Source organism: Mastomys coucha, unplaced genomic scaffold, assembly GCF_008632895.1.
Source record: "Mastomys coucha isolate ucsf_1 unplaced genomic scaffold, UCSF_Mcou_1 pScaffold9, whole genome shotgun sequence".
Taxonomy (NCBI): Eukaryota; Metazoa; Chordata; class Mammalia; order Rodentia; family Muridae; genus Mastomys; species Mastomys coucha.
Window position 1 is genome coordinate 57,397,299 of NW_022196915.1, and position 19,993 is coordinate 57,417,291.

The 19,993-nt window shown below is 46.4% G+C and overlaps 1 protein-coding gene and 1 long non-coding RNA gene across 7 annotated transcripts in view; one reads left to right on the forward strand and one right to left on the reverse strand.

The window, feature by feature from the left end:
- The window catches only part of Gfra2 (GDNF family receptor alpha 2), a 91,704-nt gene that overhangs the window by 39,982 nt on the left and 31,729 nt on the right, over positions 1 to 19,993 (forward strand). The window lies entirely within an intron of this gene.
- Positions 11,262 to 17,883, reverse strand: LOC116084275. 4 transcript variants are annotated; one of them, XR_004116061.1, is made up of 5 exons: positions 16,974 to 17,522; positions 16,197 to 16,360; positions 14,000 to 15,117; positions 12,816 to 12,947; positions 11,262 to 11,665 (listed from the first exon to the last, which is right to left on the reverse strand). It is a non-coding gene; the product is annotated as an uncharacterized LOC116084275 (long non-coding RNA). The 4 variants fall into 4 exon arrangements; XR_004116059.1 differs by having other exon boundaries at positions 12,816 to 15,117; positions 16,974 to 17,531; XR_004116060.1 differs by lacking the exon at positions 11,262 to 11,665 and adding an exon at positions 12,462 to 12,682 and having other exon boundaries at positions 12,816 to 15,117; positions 16,974 to 17,531.

Below are 19,993 nucleotides of genomic sequence, written 5' to 3' on the forward strand. Positions count from 1 at the left end.
GCATTGTGAAGGTCCAGATGGAGGACTCTGAATCAGAACAGATGTTTAGCCATCGTTAGGCATTGTGACGGTCCAGATGGAGGACTCTGAATCAGAACAGATGTTTAGCCATCGTTAGACATTGTGAAGGTCCAGATGGAGGACTCTGAATCAGAACAGATGTTTAGCCATCATTAGGCATTGTGAAGGTCCAGATGGAGGACTCTGAGGAATGAAGGACTGATCAAGAAAATGAGCCCCTTGCATTGGGATGTGGACTTGAAGGAGCTCTATCTATAGGGGTCCATAGACAACACTGCATCACGATTATTGACTTAGGGGAGGTGGCCTGATTTGTCAGGCTTTGCGTGGGAAGTTCATCTCGCCCCAAGATGAGGTCACGTGAGCTCCTTTTTCCATCTAGGATGTTTCTTGAGCATCACCATATCCTCTAGTATGCCGATGTCACGTGGGCTCTCAGAGAAGGAAGGGCAGGAATGAGGAAAAAGCCTGCATCTTGAGTTGGGGGATTTCAGAGCACAGTCAGTTTCCCTGCATGGGTCTTGGCCCTCAAGTCAGAGCTGAAGCTTTAGGTGTTCTGGGAGACATGTGTTGAGGAGAACCCGGAGACGAAGATGTGGAATGACAGGCAGGTGGTGGATGGAGTGGATGGCACTCCAAGTTGGAGACCTGCATGTGGTCTTCTGAATAGCTATCTAGTGGACTATTTTTTTTCCGAGGGCCCTTGGTTTCTACACGGATCAAGCAAAGACACTTATCCAAGACATCTCTTGGGATCTTTTCTCATTGCCTGGGTCAGTGAGCTAGAGTCTTTCCAGTTGGTTTCCAGGCATTTCTTGTTGCTCCTGGGAAAAGCTTCAAGGGTCTTCTTCCCAGGATGGGCCTAGAAAGAGGGCACTATCTTCTATCTAGCTCCCACAAGTCTGACCTCTGACCCACGTATCACCGCCCAGCAGGCCCTCGTGGTCCCATCAGTGCTAATCTAAGTTCTGTGAGGTTTCAAGATGGCTTGAAAGGGCATCTGGAGAACATCAAGTTGGGCTTTGACTCTGCACTGTGCCCAGGAAGGCATTCTGTGCCCTTCCTTCCACTGGCTTGGCCCTTTCCAGGTTTCTGCCTTCCAGAATGGGCACAAAAGTAGAACTCTTATGAAAATAGTGATGACGGATGTCCTGGTGGTTTGGAACAGAAATGGAAGACCCCCTCTTTCTTGGATGTGTTAATTAAGCTGGTTAGAGGGGGGCACTGGAAAAACATCTTTGGGGATTGAACCTTTGGGAATGGAGTTTCCATCCTTAGGAATCCCCTGCAGCCTCCCTCTGTGTTCCACTTCCACCATGCCCCACTTCTGTAGCATTCAGTCCCAACTTAGCCAGTCCTGCCTCTTCTTCTGTGGAGGGGGCCCAGGTATCTCCAGGCTTCTTGCTGAGTCAGTGTTGACCTAGGAGTTCTAGAGTGGAAGGAAGCAGCTTTGCCAAAGCCTAGGTGGTGTGACACAAGAGTTGGTGTGTTGGTTTGCCGGGAGGCCGGACCAGTAGCAGCCTGGAACTTCACCTGTGTGAGCTATGCTAGATCCTGCTGTACTGTCTTGTTACATGTCACTACCAGTGAGGCTTTTGATCAAGCATTTGGAGAAGCATTGGCTAATCAGGGCTATCTGCTAGTTGAGCCTTGGAGTCATTGAGTATACTTCTGAATCCTTCCGCTGCTCTTCTGACCTGGTTAGATAGACTTTCTGTGAGTAGAAACTTCCTGCCTATACTCACATTGTATCTGGCTGGGAGGTCATCCTTAAGAGTCCAAGCTCTGCTTTTGTTCCATTCCCACCCTAGACCCCAGGGCTGTGGACTTAAGCTAATTGAAGATCTAACCATGAGCAGGGGAGACATTACCTTTAGAAGCATCTGATAGGGAGCCTAGAGAGCTGGGAGCTTTTTGGAACCGGTCTATAGAATCGGACTGGATTTTCTCCAGGTTCCAGTGGGTCATGAGCTACTTTTACATTTTCGAACACAACTGTTTATATCTTCTCAGCTGGCATCCACTGTAAGGATGTGCTCAGTTGCGTGCGTTGTGTGCATGCATTTGTGTGTGTGTGTGCACATGCATGTGTGTGCATGTGCGTGGGTTTGTGTGTATGTGAGTGCGTGGTATGTATGTGTATGTGTACATGGTGTGGTGACTCTGTGTGTGTGTGTGTGTGCGCGCATGAGTTTGTGTGTGTGTGTGCGTGGTGTGTATGTGTATGTGTACATGGTGTGGTGGCTCTGTGTGTGTGTGTGCATGGGTTTGTGTGTGTGTGTGTGTGCATGCATGGTGTGTATGTGTGTGCGTGGTGTGTATGTGTACATGGTGTGGTGGCACGGTGTGTGTATATGTGTGTGCGTGGGTTTGTGTGTGTGTATGTGTGTGCGAAGTGTGTATGTGTACATGGTGTGGTGGCTCTGTGTGTGTGTGTGGTAGTGACTGTGAAGTAGTGGGGAGGACAACTGCTGTTTTACTAACTATCTCTGGCTGGCTGCATTTGGAAATGGCTCCTGAAGTTCTCTGTTCCTCCTGGTCTGTCAGGAGACTATAAATAACCTCTTGCTGGACCCATGCCATCTACAGAGCTGTGATTTAACCTCTGGGTGCTGAGGATGTACATAAATAGACTCCAGCCTGGGGCTATCCCAGTAGTCCTGGGTCACTCTTGTGCTATGGCTGCTGTCTTTGTCCTAACGGAGAAGATGGCTGGGATAGAGAGTGGAGTGAAGTAGCCTCCGTCTGCCAGGCTGTCCTGAACTGGGGTTTGATTCTTGACCTCTTGGCGTGTGCTTCTTGTTGGCTCTCTAGGATCTGTTGGCTGGTGTTTCCAGCAGACTGTCTCTAACCAGTAACAAGAGGCTTATTTCCAAAGTGACAGGGAGGCAAAGGCTTCCAAACTTTTTCTTTTGTGTATCTTCATGTAATATACCAAGGTTTGGGGGCGCGTTTTAGAACCTTACTGTGTTCATTACATTCTGGAAAGGTTCTTAGTCCTCTTAGAGCTTAAGAATCTCTGGCCGGGCGGTGGTGGCACATGCCTTTAATCCCAGCACTTGGGAGGCAGAGGCAGAAGGAGTTCTGAGTTCGAGGCCAGCCTGGTCTATAGAGTGAATTTCAGGATAGCCAGGGCTACACAGAGAAACCCTGTTTCAAAAAACCAAAACCAAAAAAAAAAAAAGAAAGAATCTCTGTCTTCTCTGGTAACATTATACATTTCCTGGGAATGGATACCGAGTTTCCCCCTTGATGTGATAGTATAGAGAGCTATTACTGACTAGCAATGTCTGGCACCACCCTGGGAAGTTAGGATAGGTGTTGGCTGGAACCCAGCCAGTCATCCTTAAGGCAATCAATTGCCTCTAGCAGGGAGAATGGGGGGTCTTGTGACCTGTCTACGTTCACTTCATAATACCCCGTTGATCGTCTTGTGTCCAGCCTGCCATTGTGTTAGGGTTGGAGAGTTCATGACCAGGGAACTGGAGGTCCTCAGAGTTGCATGGAGCCACTGGATTGGCTGGCTCTGCAGAGAAGGTGGGTACCTCCATCCTTAGATGAAGGCATTTTTCACTGCACTTTTCTGGAAGCCCCAGGTTTTTGCTGTTACCTCATAGGTCCACTCTGGTGGTACTGGAGAGCACCCCTCTTGGGGAAGGTAGGATCTAGCCACATTTGAGGGTCTTCTTGGCCTGGGTCAGAGAAAAGCTTCACTGCTGAGATTTCCTGAGGAGAAGGAGCTGTGGGCCTGCAGTGTGTGTGTCTCCTTTGCCCAGCAGCCTTGCTCCCACATGACCCATGTTGCTCTCACGGAGCCCCTGCTCTTCTTCATTCTGGGTCAAGGGAAGGGCTCTTCCTGGAACTTCCTCTGATATGTTGACACAGGGAAGAAATGTTGAATATTACTTTCCAAAGGCCTGGGGATATCAACTCACAGATGCTCCAGCTCAGATATCTAGATTATAGGATAGAGTCTGTGTGACTTCCTGCTGTGGCTACTGCTTTCGGCAAAGCAGCATTGAGGAGTGTCTTTAGCCTTCCCCATTCATCCTATTCCATATTCCAGACACTTGGGCCCACAAAACTCACACCCAGCAGTGGTGAGATATGGTCCCTGGATATGGGAAGGCTCCCATTGAAGAGCTGTGATTAAGCCTGCTCATCTCAGTGGGTAGAGGGAGAGGATCCACTTGGGGATGCTGGGGATGCAAGGACTGTCAGGACACAAGCCCACATGGTCTGTTCTTACCTGAGTGTCTGCTATAGGTGTATATGTGTGTTTGTGTGTGTGTGTGTGTGTGTGTGTGTGTGTGTGTATGTGTGAACTTATGCACACATGTGTGCCTATCTGTGCCGAAGCCTTTAGCTACTTTGGCTTCAAGTTGTTTCCATTGTATCTTATTTAGTGTGAACACTCTGCCTGGTGTTCTAGTCAGTTTTGGATGCTATCAGAGTACTACAGACTGCGTGACTTAAACTATGCTGTCTTCTACCAGTTTGGAAGGTTGGAAGTCTCTGATCAGGATGCCAGTGTGTAATATTCCTAGTGAGACAGTCTTCTTTGTTATGTTCTCCTGTAGTCTCGTCCTTGGAGTGCATGTGTATGCATACAAACACACACACACACACACACACACACACACACACACACACACACACAGAGAGAGAGAGAGAGAGAGAGAGAGAGAGAGAGAGAGACAGACAGAGACAGAGACAGACAGACAGAGACAGAGACAGAGAGACAGAGAGACAGAGAGGGAATTTTCTTTTCTCTTAGATCACTAATCCTATCACAAGCAGTGCCCACCCTCATGGCTTCTAACACTACTCATCCCCAACGGCTCCCTCCGCAAAGTGCATATTGGGGTTTAGAGTTTGCACTTCAACTCTCTTTGTCAAGCCTGTCTCATCTGCACCTTTTAACCCTCTTCTGGCAGCTGGCTCTTTGTGTGAGTTTTCTTTTGAACTTCTCTGTATCCTTAATTTGGGACTCGGTGTTTTCCTTTTTGATTAGCTCCTCCTTTTCATATCCTTATGTTACTACTGTGTCAATTTACTTACTTAATGAGTGTGTGCGGTGCCCCTACTCTGTCTCAGGCACTAGACACTGTGTTAGACACTGGAGGTACATTGGAGATCACAGTGGGGGTGACCACACCTCCTTGGGACAGTCTGATGGAGGAGGCAGCAGATAAGTAAGCACAGGTTTTTCCAGGTTGCGCATCCCACATCTGGAAATCTGAATTGCCAGATGCTCCATAATTGAGACCTCTCTGAATAGCAATGTGACTCTACAAGCAGAACATTCCATACTTGACCTCAGGAGATGGGCTGCAGTCCAAATACAAGTATGCTAAAAATACTACACAGAATATCTCCAGGATGTCTGTTTAACATGTACATGAAACAAAAACAAATTTCCATTTTGGACTTGAGTCTCTTCCTCATTATCTCTAGTATCTACATGCAAATATTCCCAGATCTGAAATTGGAACCACTTCTGGTCCCAGGCATTTTTGATAAGGTATACCCAACCTTAATAGAATATTTACAGTGAGCAGGGTGATAAGTGGATAAGGTAGTTAGGTGGGTTTTAGGGATGGGTTTGGCAGTGTGATGCAGACACTTTGGGATGACTCAAGGGGTAAATATGCAGTGGCATGGAGCCACTTTTCAGATGGACAAGAGCTTGGGTTGAAGGTAGATCAGGAATTCTATTTGGGACATGGTAGCACTTTGGTGTATCAGGACAGCTCTGGTGCTTGACTGGGTTGGTAAACTTGGGGAGGGGTGCCATCAGCAGGGTGGTGGTATTTTAAACTGAGGAATGATGAGTTCCTCTTGGGAAGACTCTGGTGGGAGAAAGAGGCACCAAGGATATGGTTTGAAATACGGTTTGACTTCTGATATTTCAATCGATGAGGCTTATGGGGATAGAATTGCATTTTAAGTTGAAGAGTATGTATGTTACAATCCAGACTCTGGCACAACTCCACCTGGCTCTGAAAGTACTTGATATGGTCATTGATGACTTTGCCTTTCTAGCTGCAGGCCAAAGTCATTCAACTGTGGAAGACATCTGTCTCTGGGTCACTGCTTTGGGAGCAGCGCAGGAGGCAGCCTCTGCTTTTCAGTTCTTCTCATCGTCCACAAGGAGGCAGTGTTTTATCGAAGGGTTTCGAGGGATGTTTGGGGCTCCTGGGATGGGATGTTATCCAAGGACTCTCCTGTGCCCAACATCAGGGGCCTTTGCCTTTCTATTCAGTAGAGTTGAGGTAGCCTTCATCTCATGAGTACTGTGAGCCCTGTTGTCCTTGAGCTACACGCTGGCTTCATGGCTTCTGTCACTTGCTTTCACATTGTCATGATGTAATCATTGACAGAAACAGGATAATGATTTATTTGGCTCATGGTCCACCATGGTGAGGATGGCATGACAGACTAGTTCATGACCGTGGGAACATGTGGCACAGGCTGTTTACCTCATGGTAAATCAAGAAGCAGAGTATGGCAGGAACCGGGGAATATAATATTACCCTCAAAGTCCTACCCCACATGACCCAGAGCCTCCAAAAATAACACTAGCAATTGGTGAAAAAGCTCAAAAAACCATGGGCCTATGAAAGTAGTTTCAGATTCAAACCATGACAGAGTCCTTTTAAGGCCTGTCTTGCAAGACTCAGAGGCCTTTCACAGTAGTGCTACTATGGAAGATTCTCTGATTTGGCTGAACATCCTAGACTGCTAGTGACTCCTGCCTACTGATAAATGGGGACTCTATATGAGTCTATACCAGTCCCCATTCATATGGCTGCTCATATAGAGATGCTTGCAATACCTGGTCCCATCATGTCTACCTGAGTCAGTGAGTCCTCCTTTCTATTCTTAGAGAGATGGACTTTGGACACCAAGATGTGTTTAAGAAAAGAATCAGAGAGATGAATCATGAGTGGGTCAGACAGCCCTGGGTCTTGATCATGAGCTGCAGGAGTATGCACACATTTCTTTTACACTGATTGAAGAGCCTCTGTTTGTAAGTACAGTGGCTTGGTAGCCCATTTAGGAAATGGATCTGAAGATTTGGATTTCTCTCTGGGTATTCAATGGTGCCACCAGGCTTGTTAGGGATATAGGTGGAAGGCTAGCCCTCACAGCTGGCAGGGTCACTAGAGAAGCCCTCTTGGAAGTGATCTATCACCTTAGTTTGAGGGAGAAGTAGTTTTTGTATTCTGATGTGACCCTTCTGTTTCTTGCAGAGGGATTGTATCAAAGAGGACTTATCCCACCCCATCTGTACTTTGTTAGCAAGTTTGATTTTCTCTGGAAGACAGTGAGGAGTCATGAAGTAGTTAAGCAGGAGGATAACATGACCCAAATTACTATTTTAGAAAGATGCTGCTGTGGATAAAATAGTTGGAGACTGGAGACATGAATCCAATAGGAGGCCTTAGTGTAAGGGGCTTGCGGTATGGGAAAGGCACGTTGTGAACAAAGAGAAACCGGTCATAGGGATGACATAGCGTCCTTTGAGGTTCAGTTTCTAAGACCTACTGGAGGCAGACAGTAAAAGGGAATCCAGGAGGCTGTCAAGGTCTTTAGAGTGGCAGTTGACTGGTTGGTAAAGCCATTGTCTTGAGAATGGAGGAAGAGAAAAAGGAGTTTGCTAAGAGATGGTGCAGGGCGGGGAGGGTGTTTGGGTTTCAGAGCTGTTGTTTGAAAACCTTTGAATGTGCGAGTGTCAATGTCAAATACAAAAGGTATTTGTTATCAGTGGAGAGGCAAGCACTTGGGTGGAGATGGTGGGATTAAGGGGAATAACTCCTGAAAGGCAGCCTGGCGCATGGGCACGTAGAGAACATGAGCTTCTTCAAAGAACTCTAAGCTCATTTGGGGAGGCAGGGCTTGACCCTGTGAACTAGCAGGCATGAAGAGGAGAACTGGTTTAATTAAGAATTGTGAGGATTAAACTGCATGCTGCAGGCAAGCCCTGGAGAGCCAAGGAGGGCGGGTGCTGAGGAGAGTGGGTCCAGTAGCAGGGCCAGGAAGGAGGGAGGATGCCTTAGGGTAGAGGGTTAAGGGAGAGAGGGGCCTGAGGAGGAAGAAGGGCATGGCTAGTATGCGCTTATGCCTGTGTGTGTGTGCGTGAGTGCGTGAGTGTGTGTGTGTGTGTGTGTGTGTGTGTGTGTGTGTGTGCGTGTGTACTCTCCTGCACAGAGGAGGAAGGGCCAATAGAATGAGGAGAGCTTGCTGGTTTGAGGCTGTGACTTTGGGATAGCCTGGGGGACCTTTAAAAGATGTGAGCTCCCCTCTCTCAATGCTAGGCCAAGTGCCCAAGTTCATCAGGTTAAGGATACCCTCAACTTGTTGCCTGATAGGAGGACAGAGGAGTCAGGTGTAACAGGTCCTCATATAACTTGGGAGTTAGACTAAATCCTAATTAGTCAATTTGGCAACTGTGTCTACATCTAAACTGTCCCCAACAGTTAGTCAACTGTGTCTACATCTAAATTCCATAGCCATTGATTCAATCACCCATAGATGGAATGAATATATATATATACATACATACATGCATACATATATACATAATAAATACATACTCATGTATATGTGTGTATATATACACACATATATATATATATGTATATATTGTTAATTCCATCTATGAAATATAGGAGGATTATATAGATTAAATGCAGACTCTATACCATTTTATACAAATGACTTGAGTATTTTTTTGATATCCTTGGAGTTTTTGTTCTGGAGCTGATTTCCTGGTGACACCGAGGGACATCTATGGGGATCTTCTTATAGCTGATGTGGTGACTTTGAGAAATTAGAGTAAGTAGCTTTTTTAGGTGTTCTGTATCTGTCCTCAGAGATGCAGGAAAAGAGACAGAGGCTTCTCTCAGCTTTAGATGAATGTGGGGTCAGAGGTATGTTTTAGTCCTTTCTAAGGTAGTTTGTAATACTCCTATCTCCTGTTTTTCTGGGCAGTGACAAGGAGCCAACTTTGTGTCCCAGGGTGGTGCCTGCTTCTCCCCTCTCAGCTATTTTTTTCTGTTTAATTCTCAAAAGGAGATTCAGTTAATTTTTGTTTTTATAAAAGTACTATGAATTCATTGTAAGGAATAATTGAAAGCTGGGTGTGGTGGCTCATATCTGTAAACCCAACACTCACAGGGTGGAGGCAGAAGGATCATGACTTCCAGGCCAGGTAGTGTGGACTATCTAGAGATCTCGTCTCAAAACCAAAAATAACACACAGACAAACAAACAACAGTAACACCATCATCATCGTCATTGTCACCGTCACTGTCACCATTGTCGTCATCGTCGTCGTCGTCAGGTCAGACACAGGTACAAATTATCCTTAATACAAATGCCCTGAAATAAAATTTGGATACCACTTTGGAGGAATGTACACTCTCAGACTATTTTTAAAAGAATGTTCATACATTTAAAAAAAAAATGTCACGTGTGCTGTTCTGCAAGCTATTTTGTGTTCTCTAAATATGTGGTCCACATTTTTTCCCGGTCGGTACAGTATGCTGTTTTTCCCATGTGAACTGTGTCTCCATGAGTGGCTTTCACAGCTTGTCTGTCTCCTTGTTTGTACACTGCTAGCATCCAAGGGATGCGTAACTGGGTTAGACAGTGGGGGACAGCATCTTTCTAGGTCCTCTGGGGAGAGGGGATGCTCAGAATATCTGCAGAGAAGTCTTGAGACTGGTGCTCTACTTTCCCTAGGTGAAGGGGAGCCACGAGCCAGAATTAAGCAGCTGCTGTTGTCTTTACAGCAGGCACAGGGGTTCCTGTTTGTTGATGGGACTTCTCTCCGCTCGGTGGTCATCATGGAGGGCAGAGTTGGCTTCCCTCTGACTATGGCAGTGCTCTGCCACACCTGGTCGGAGCATCTTTAGAAAGATGCAGAGACTTTCTTAGCCATCATCCTGAGACTTTAGAAGAGATGATGCCCAAAGCAGAATAGTTGAGAATTTTATCTCTGTGTTGATATCATTAAATCACCAACTGGCTAGCTGTGTCAGGAAGACGTAGTCAAAGATGTGAGAGTGTGTTGCTCATACTGGGCCTCTGAGGTCTGAGGCATACACTTTTTGGCTCTGTTTCCTTAAGGATTTTGCTTCTCTGGGGATGTCATTATTATTATTATTATTATTATTATTATTATTATTATTATTATTATGCCTTTTGAATGTCTCACTTTGCAACTCAAGCTAACCTGGAACATACTGTGTTGTCCAGGTTAGCCTTGAACTCATGGCAGAACTCCTGCTTCAGCTTTCCAAGTATTAAAATTGAGGTCCTGTGGCCCCCCAATCCCCTTCACCTACACTGGGGGAGTTTTAAATAAGTAAGAATGATTGCCTGTGTTTGTATAACTCTCCCCTATTCAATTTGAAATCCCCAAGACACCAACAAGTAGTAGCTACCAAGCATGATAAGCCCTGAGCTTGGAAGTCTCCAGGCAAGAGTTGTAATTATTAAACTATGGCTTCCCCTTTCCTATGTCCCATCCCTTCCATGTACCCTCCTTGCTCCCTCTCAAAATTCATGATGTCTTTTTCTTTAATGTAGACATACCTACATACATATATATGCCTAAATACATAAATACAACTTGCTCAGTCCATTAATATTACTTGCGTGTGCATTATTTCAACTCTGCCCCTTTGGTATTGCGTAATAAGCTAGGAGGCACAACCCTGAGGAAGACAGTCTGCCCCGCTCTCTCAACATTGCTCCTTTGCCTGTATTTCTTTGTCTAGGGGTGATATCTCATGAGTTTTCCCTCTTCCCTGTTAGCATGTCTATTGATGTTATCATTGTTTGGTTTTTGCCTAGGCAGCCATATTGTTGAGGTATATGAATGTAGCTTCCCCGTCATTTCTAGGAGATACATCCCCACTGCAGATTTCTTGGTCCTCTGGCTCTTAAAATCTTTCTGCCCCACTTTCTGCTATGTTCCCTGAGCCTTAGGGGTATAAAGTGTGTGGCAGGTGTGTCAACTGGGGCTGTGAACCTCACAACCATTAGTTTTAAGCTCTTTGAGTAGTTGTGGTTTTCTGTAATTATCTCCTGTTATAAAGAGAAGTTTCTTTTATGAGCAGTGAAAGCTTATGGTTTAGGATGCAGTTATGGGTTATGCTGGTTTAGTATAGTGAGTGTGGTAGGTTCTACTCTAAGCTCCAGGGCCTCATCACCCCCAGGTGGTTGACTATGTTTCTAGTTCCAGGCTTGATTTCCCTCCTATTGAATGGATCTGAGGTGTAATTACAGAGCTGTTGATCACTGCCAAGTTATGAGTGCTATCTTTGTACCCTAAGCATTGTCATGCTTCACTGGTCATCGTTGTTTGTAGGTATTATAGCTGGGAGGTTCTTATCAGTTGCTGCCCTCCCTAGGAAGCTTATGGAGCACCTTCCAAATGACAGCACTTCCTCATTTTGCCCATCTCTTGTTTCAAATCTGCTATTCTGCTCTGTAGTGCCCCAACTCAAGGACCCCTTACCTTCCTGTTTCTGTGGTTACCAGCATACCTACCTGCCTTCTATATGTGTGCTGTGAATCCCAGCGCTGGTCCTCAAGAGCACTCACGGAACCGCCTCTCCTGGTTAGAAGGCTGCAGAGTTTAAGAATGAAAAATGCCCAGCCCTACTGCTGGCCTGCAGACCCTGCTCTGTCCTAGTGGGAAGGTATGTGTGTGTGTCGGGGGCGGGGGGCAGAGGGCAGCAGGTTGGGTAGAAGAGTAGAAAGACCGGGAAGTCTTGGTATTTGGCCACACACACAGTTCTCGAGGTGACATTTGGCTTTTAGCTGTGGACAGAAGGTCGAAGACCAGTTGGACTTCAGGTCAGCCTGGGCCTGGCAAGGGAGAAAACTCTTCTTTCTCCTTTAGCCAAGAGAATCTGACAGACCTTTCTGAGTCCCCACAATACTGCCGAAGCCACCCAACCCAGGGGAGTGCTGAAGACTGGGCGGGGTGAGCTGGAGACCTCAAGGAACCCGTCAGCTAGGGGGTCTCCAGCCCTCAGTTTCCTTCCCTTGTCCATGAGGGCTCAGGCCTCCTTTAGTCCCCACCCATTCCTCTCCCCGTTGGATCAAACTCCAGAGGTCAATGGCAGAAGGGAGGGGGGGTGTAAAGCGAAATGATGATGACTTTGATTTTTCCCTTCTTGTGTCGGAGCCTGGGGAGGGCGGTTGTTTTGCTTCCTGGACCTCAGTGGCGAATTCTCTGCCAGACAATCATCTCAGCGCTTTCATTGCTTTCTGATGCTCCTCTAACTGCGCAGGGTCGGCTATTAAATGGTCATCAAACCTCAGCCTCTATCCCATCAATAGTCATAAAGTTGGGGAGATAAAAGCCATCAGTTTTCCATTATAGCTGAAAGCAATACTGTGGACAGCTATTTTCTGAATGCTGCAGATAGATGTATTTTAACTAGAGCCCAGTTTCCAGTGAGCCCAGCTCAGCCCTGGGCTCTGCTGGACCTGGGATAACCTGCCAGGTGCACAAAACGCAGGCATGGCTGGGCTGTTTCTCCATCAGTCCCCTCGCCTTGGAGATTCAGATGGGCAGCTCCTCAAGGTGGGGGCAGTGGGTAGAGGCTGCATTGGTGACACTATATACTCCCATTCTCTGTATTAATGAGATATAGTGCGTAGGTGTGGAAAGTTGTGATCATGTCTGGTTGGGTGGAAAACAGCCCTCCCCCTGTAGGATCCTGGGCTTCTGAGAGGCCAGGGGAGGGTATGGTGGAGCACCTGCTTACCTTTGGGGAGCCTGGTGGAGCAGGTATGACCTACAGGCTGGGTCCAGTCTGGAGACGTTGGCATCTGGGATGGGAGCACCAGAGCTCCTGCAGGGTACATGGTGCCTATAGTGTCTCAGATAAGCATGCCATCTGGAAATGGATTTTGCAATTACATAGTCTGGCAGGGAGCAACCATTGGCCATGTTTGTTGAGCGGATTTTCACTCCCCGACCACGCTCCAATCCCAGGGCCTTCGAAGCAAGTTCCAGAAGAATCGGGGCCCTGGCAGCCCCTCATGCCTACTGCTGTCTGTTTCTCCCTGAACAGGTAACCTGCCTCACGTTTCCTGTTTCGGGGCTCTTGCAGCTGCAGGACCCCTTGTCTGGATGCCCTGCTGGTGCAGTTACAAAGTGCCTAACCATACTGCAGGTTCTTTGTGATCACCCCCTCTTCACACATTTGTCTTTCCCAGAAAGTTGACTTCCCCGTTCCCTGCACTGCTGTGCTAGGGTCCCTTCAGAGCTGTTCTTAGAGATACTTCACAGTTGTTGAGTGTGTGGACTTTGTTCTACAATGCTCTGGGGACAGTTTTCCTGGTGTTTTTTTGACCCTACTGCAGCTGGATCACTCTTCTGCCTCCCGTAGGGAGGCAATCCCTTATGCTGAAGCGTTGGGTCTGGGGCCTGCAGGACTCTTAAAGATGGGAGTCAGATATTTTAGTCTGTGTTCCTGCCAGCCTCATGATCCTCCCCTACCCCTCACCCCGCTGTGGAACTGTCAGTATTTGTTGAATATTCTGTCCTAGGTGGCTTCAATGTGCCATGACTGTGACAGCTACTGGCATCAAATTTGCCTAGGAATATTCCCTTCTACCTCCCCCCTCGTGAGTACTCTCAGGACCACAAGCCTTCTGTGCTATAGTATCCTTTCATCTGTATCCTAGGGCAGTGGGACTCAGGATGGTTCCTGTCCCACACGGAGGACCAGTCAGTCCACCTAGCAAGCCCTGATTATCTCTAGCTTTTGACCTGCCTTCTTGGAGTCTTCAAAAAACTATCCTTTGTTTTAACCTTATGGACACCCAAGCCTTCTAGTTTCAAAATCTTACATGCCTCCTGGAATGGCTATGTGGTGGGGGTGGGGTGGAGATGGAAGAAAGAAAAATTATTGTTTTTTTTCCCACACTCCCCACTCTGCTGTACCCTCAGGATGGGAAGAGCCAACTGTTTTTGCTATGTGTCTTCCCACATGGGACTCTCCTCATGGTGTCACCAAGAGCTCTGGACCTGGTTGCCTGGTGGCCTGGTGGATTGGTGGCATGGAGGCCTGCTGGCCTGGTGTGACATAAGTGCAGTGAACACCCGTGGAATTCTTCAGTACTCTGTCTCCTCAATTAGAGACTGCAGCAGGGATCCTAAGCTTTTACTGATGCCATGGAATCAGCCGGGGTGGCCTGGTAAGGAGTGAGGATGGTGAGCAGTGCATTTGGTGCATCCCATGTCTATAGAATGATCTTCGCCGACTCTGATTATTGCCAGAGCTGTAGCTGCTCAGTTGTTGGCTTTTCTGTTGATTTCTGTCTTCTCTGTGCTTGTCACCATTTTTTTTTTCTGGAGGTTTTGTCACTCCCTGTGTGCTTCCTTCTGTCACCTTTCCCCTTTGTATATTTTCCAAGGAACAGAGAACTAGATAATAGAGGGAATTGAGTATGCACCTAGGGTTTGAGGATTTCAGCGGAGGGAGAACCAATTTTCTTAGGAACAAAAGATCTCTTTTAGTGGACAGACTTTGCCTTGCCTATCCAGGTGACTTCCTTGTACTTGGAAAGCTGCCAGATGAGTGACCTACAAATGTGCAGTATAGCAGAGCCCTTTTTGATTAAAAAACATATTTTAAGATGACTTAGGAAAAGGGGCTAGAACTGGAAGGCTTGTGGGAGGGAAGCAGACTTGGCCATTAAGATGGATCAGGTAGTGGACCCCTCAGATCCCTTTCATGTCTCTGTAGGATGACATTGTCCTTAGTGTCCTCAGATGGCCATTACTAGAATAATTTACTCTGTCCTTTGCGCACCCTCTGGGGTCTAGGAGTCAGAGCGAAGAGAGATTTGGTCTCATTGTGTGGAATGGTGACATCAGCACAGATCACTGATTGCTGCCATGCCAATGGGGTTGCCTTGCCAAATGATGCCTGGGCTGTCAGTGATGGTGACAATAACAACTGTTCTATTCCGGGGTACCAGGGTGTCCGCAGAGATGCTGCACCATGAAACTTCCCATTGCGGACAGCAGAAGTGTAGGCTGAGTGATGGCTGGCAGCACTGCAAGGGAAGAGGCAGGGTCAGAAGTGTCGGGTCCCACCTGAGCCTAAGCCTGGCCATCTGAACCCTTAAAATATTTTTTAAAAGTACACTTTACTATGTGTTTCAAATAAATAAAAAATTACAGACCAAAATTAATCAGAGCCAAAGTCTTTGCCACTTAATGACATTCTATACAGTTAGAATAGACTTTCTGAATGGATGTTTTGGAGGGTCACGTTAAACTTTACACCTTCAGTGTTGAATATATTTTATGTACCCTGCTATTACCCAGAACAAAAATCCCATGGTAGAATTAGAACAAGAAAAACAAGTAGCTTATAGTCTCTTTATAAGTCATATCCATTACCCTGCATCCAGCCTTTCTTCATCTATTTACTTTTATTCTTTCTTGGTCTGTTTTCTTCACGTTCTGCTGTACTCACATGTACATTTGTTTAACTATATACTTATATTATTGACTAGATTATGCATATGTTGAGAGAGCATGCAGTTGTTTTTCTTTCTGAAACTACCTGGCCCTACTTGACATGATATATTCCAAGCCTATCCATTTCCTACACTTTTAAAACCCCTTTTCTTTAGAGATGAGTAGGATCCCATTTTATATGCATATACCAAATTTTCATTATCTGATTGTCTGTTGATGGGAACCCCAGTTGAACATCACAGGGAATGAATGCATGGAACCTCTCAGTCCTTGTTTAACAACAGAGAATTGGAATCAGATAATATATATTTGGTGTCTCCTCAATAAAGACTTACCTTACTTATGGAATTTGGGAGTGCTAGCGAGTGAACATAGGGTCTGTATTACCTGTCTCATTTCGGTGACTAAATACCTGGCCAAAAGCAACGAATAGGACGAGGGTTTATTTGGGCTCATGGCTTGAGAGAGCAGTACCCGCCATGGAGGGGAAGGCATGGTGGGATCAATCCATGGTGGTGGGAACTTGAGGCTGCGGCTCCTCACATCTTGGTGGGTCAGGGCAGAGAATAAAGAGAATATTCAGTGGTCTTTCTCCTTTCGCCTTCCTTATTCCGTCTGGAATCCCATATCATGGGATGATGCCACTTACCTGCAGGTTGGGTCCTTTGCCCCCCAGTTAAATCCAGAGGTGTGTCTCCCAGGTGATTCTCAAGCCAGTCAAGTGGACAATGAAGACTGATGGTTAATCATCACAGGATGTGAGGAGAATCATGGGCTTAGAACTTAAGTAATAAGATCTTTTTTTTTTTCTTCCTACACAGTCAGGTAGAAAAGTGAGGACTTCTGCATCTCATCACCATTCTGTGTGCTTTGTGATTCTGGGATTTTGGGTAGGATGCTGTGGATGGAGTGTATTTGTGTGTGTGTGTGTGTGTGTGTGTCTGTGTATGGGTCTCTGTGTGTGTCTCTGTATGTATATGTGTGTATTTGTGTCTCTGTGTGTCTCTGTGTGTCTGAGTGTGTCTATGTGTGTGTCTGAGTGCGTGTGTGTGTGCATGTGTGTATGTGTGTGTGCATGTGTGTATGTGTGTCTTTGTGTGCGTGTATCTGTGTGTCTCTGCGTGTGTATTTGTGTGTCTATGTGTGTCTGTGTGTGTGCTTGTATGTGTGTCGATGTATGTTTGGTCTGTGTTGGTATATGTGTGTTGGTACATGTATGTGTGTGTGTGCATGTGTGTATGTGTGTCTGTGGGTGTGTATTTGTGTGTCTCTGTGTGTCTATTGTGTCTATGTATGCCTGTGTGTGTGGATATACGTGTGTTGGTGTATGTATGTGTGTGTGTATGTGTGTGTGTGCTCGTGAAACACCAAGGGAGACATGACTATGGGACAGTGCTTCAGGGGACACACTGAAGAAAAGACTTACTCAGCTTCAGTGTAGGCTCTTGCCCTTCTCTTTGACTCAAGTGCAGGCTAGATCTGAAAAAGCGACCTTGAAGGGTTGGCTACCTTCAAGCTGTCTGGATATAGCTTCTTCATTAATGGGGCGAGGGACTGGGCTAACTGATCTCATCTGCTCCTTTTTAGCTGAAACACTGAGGACCTAGGAAACTCCCTTGTACCCCATCTGTCTTGGGTTGGGCGTGTATCCGCTCCTCATTTTCTTTAGACTTTCAGGGCTAACTTAGTCATGACAGGTAGCCTTTCTAGGGCATCCTGGGTTCTGCATCTCTGAGTTAACTAGATTTTACACAGCAGGTACTGGGGTCACCTTCTGTGTAAGCCCTGAAACATAGGATCGTGCAGGTTAGGGAGAAATGTTGGCCTAAGGCTTCTGGGCTGGAAGATCACAGAAAAGTTTTCTGGTGGTCCCACTTACGTTCATGAAGCCCATTGTGAGGTCACTGTCTTAAGCAAACCAGAGTGTAGAGTTCAGGAGAGAGATAATCTGTCCAAGTATGTCTGTAGGCTTGCCAGTGTGTCTTCCCAAAGTGTCTATGAATTATAGGTATTACCTGTAAGGAAATGGCCATGTATTTAATAATCATACTCACATTCCACTTAATGGTGAGAATACTCCTGAAAAGTGTGGTACTAGGCAATTTTGTTGTCATGTGAACATCTTGGGGCATAGTCATGCAGACAAAGATGCTATGATGTCACTGAGTAATGGAATCTTGTTGCGATTAAGTGCTGTCAAGTGTTGACTCAAACATTACTATAAAATGCATTTCTAAACTGAAGTTGTGATCCTCTTTGGCTATAGAAATAGAAAATCTGGAATGAGGCTTAAAGGTAGTAGTTTCTTAGACTCCAGTTAATCTTTCCCCAACTTAAGGATTGCTTACAGATAACCATGGGAACTCCCCGTGGACCTGAAGTGGAGGGGCAACCCTGGCTCCCGTTAGCATGTAGGCATCTATGAAGGAGTGCCTGTCCAAAAATGCCCCAGGGTAAAACCAGAATAGGCTGAGAGGCTAATTTATTACTATATCAAGGCACAAGAGATGAGGTGATAAAAACAGAAAGTGACTGCCATACCCTGATCTGGCCAAGTCACAAGGTCTGGCTTGCTCCCTGGGGCTGGCAGATCAACACTTTGGGTCTTGATCGGCTCCAAGTGCTGGGCAATGTGGGGAGTCTTCCACCTTCAAGGTACATAGTTACAAGGTGGAAAAGAAATCTGAAGAGGCTCAAGATCCTTATAACCTTCACTGTTTCCCTAGGCAAAGTCCACTGACATCACACATCAGTCAGCTGAGATGCTTAATACATCCCTGATTCCAGTCTCTCCTAAAACGTATGGAAACAAAATCTTGGGTTGTAGGTCTTAGGAACCCATTTCCCCCTGTACTTCCTGGGGAATTTTCTTTTGTGAAGAGGACTAAGAACATTATAGGTTCCAGGGCTTGCTCTTGGAGTCAGTTCTGGACCCAGGGTGGGAAGGAAGTTCCTACAGGGCTAGGGAACCCAGAAAGCTAGTTCATTTCCCTTGCTTGTGATCAACTCCATCACGTCTGGATTTTTCTTGAAGTCTGCCCATGGTAGATGATGTGTACCTGGGTTGCAGCAAGGCCCAGATTTACTCGCCATCTACCTTTGTGCACTATCCAGCCTTGTTTTAATCATTCAGTCCGAATGTTTTCTCTTTGTTCAAATAACCTCATTAGCATATCCCTGGGAAAAGAAATCGAAATGTTTCCTGCGAGTCGAGACAGACCTTGATGGAATGTCACTGCGATGAACCGTGCTGGGATCGGAGCAGATGGCTTCTCAAAGACTGAGCAAGAGCCAGCATGGAGGTTTCAGTCCGTGGCCAGGCAGGCCTTAGCAGTATCTGCCTTTCTGCCTTGGCTGACCATTATTAAAATTTCCCTTGTCCTGTGTGGGACCAAACACTCCTAACCTTGGGGAGTTAGGATGGGAGTGCAGAACATGAGAAGTATACATGGTTCCTTTTTTGCCCTGTCTCTTCAGGTGTCATGAAGGGAGTCCAAAGGCCAGATTCTCACACAGTCTTCCTGGAAGAGCTCAGAGAAGTGGGGGAATCAAAGTAGAATTTACTCCCCAGGATATCATCTAGAACTGTTAAGGTGGCCCTTATCAGGGCCCAGTCACAAATGGGCAATAGAGACTGGGACCCTTGGAAAATTGGAACTCTGGTCCTGATGGAGGCTGAGCACACAGAAGGCTGAACTTAGATCCACTTCAAGATGGGAGAAGAGTAGGATGGTCTGCTGGGATTAAGAGGGGATGCATGAAGGTGGCAGGTTGGGGAGCCTCTTCTCAAATTCATGTCTACCCAGAACTTCAGAACTTGTCTTATCTGTAAACAAACTTTTCAGACAGAATCACTTAGGGTGAGGGTATCCTGTTGTAGAATGGGCCCTAAATCCAATGGTTGCTGTCACTGTCAGGAGAAAGGAAGATGTAGGGATGCAGGGAAAAGTCTGTGGCAACAGATCCAGAGATTGGAGAGATGACACTAAAAACCAAGGAGTGCTGTATCGCCTGCAGCTGGAGATGGGATGGATCCACTATGGAACCAGCAGAGGGGGCCTGACCTTCAAAAGCAGCTTGAGCATCTAGTCTCCCAAGTTAAGGGAGAACTAGGAGCTGTCATCTCAAGACACACACTTCATGGTAATTTGTTAGGTTTGTTCCAGGAAGGTAATACAGTGGGTTAGATGCTCCCATACTTCATGGGAGTCACAGCCAGAGAATAATGAAGGGCTGTCACTGTTTGTTCTTTCCCTTAAGATGGAACATGGCAGATCTAATAACAAATATGGCTCTGAGGGGCTCATGGAAGGGGTGTTAATTGTAGTAGGTGCTGCTAGAGAGCTGGGGAAGGCTTTCCCATGAAGGGGTGCTGGAGAGGAGGGATTCCTAGTGGAGTATCCTAGGTGGGGGGAAATGGCTAGAGGAAGCATCGTTTTTTGAGGG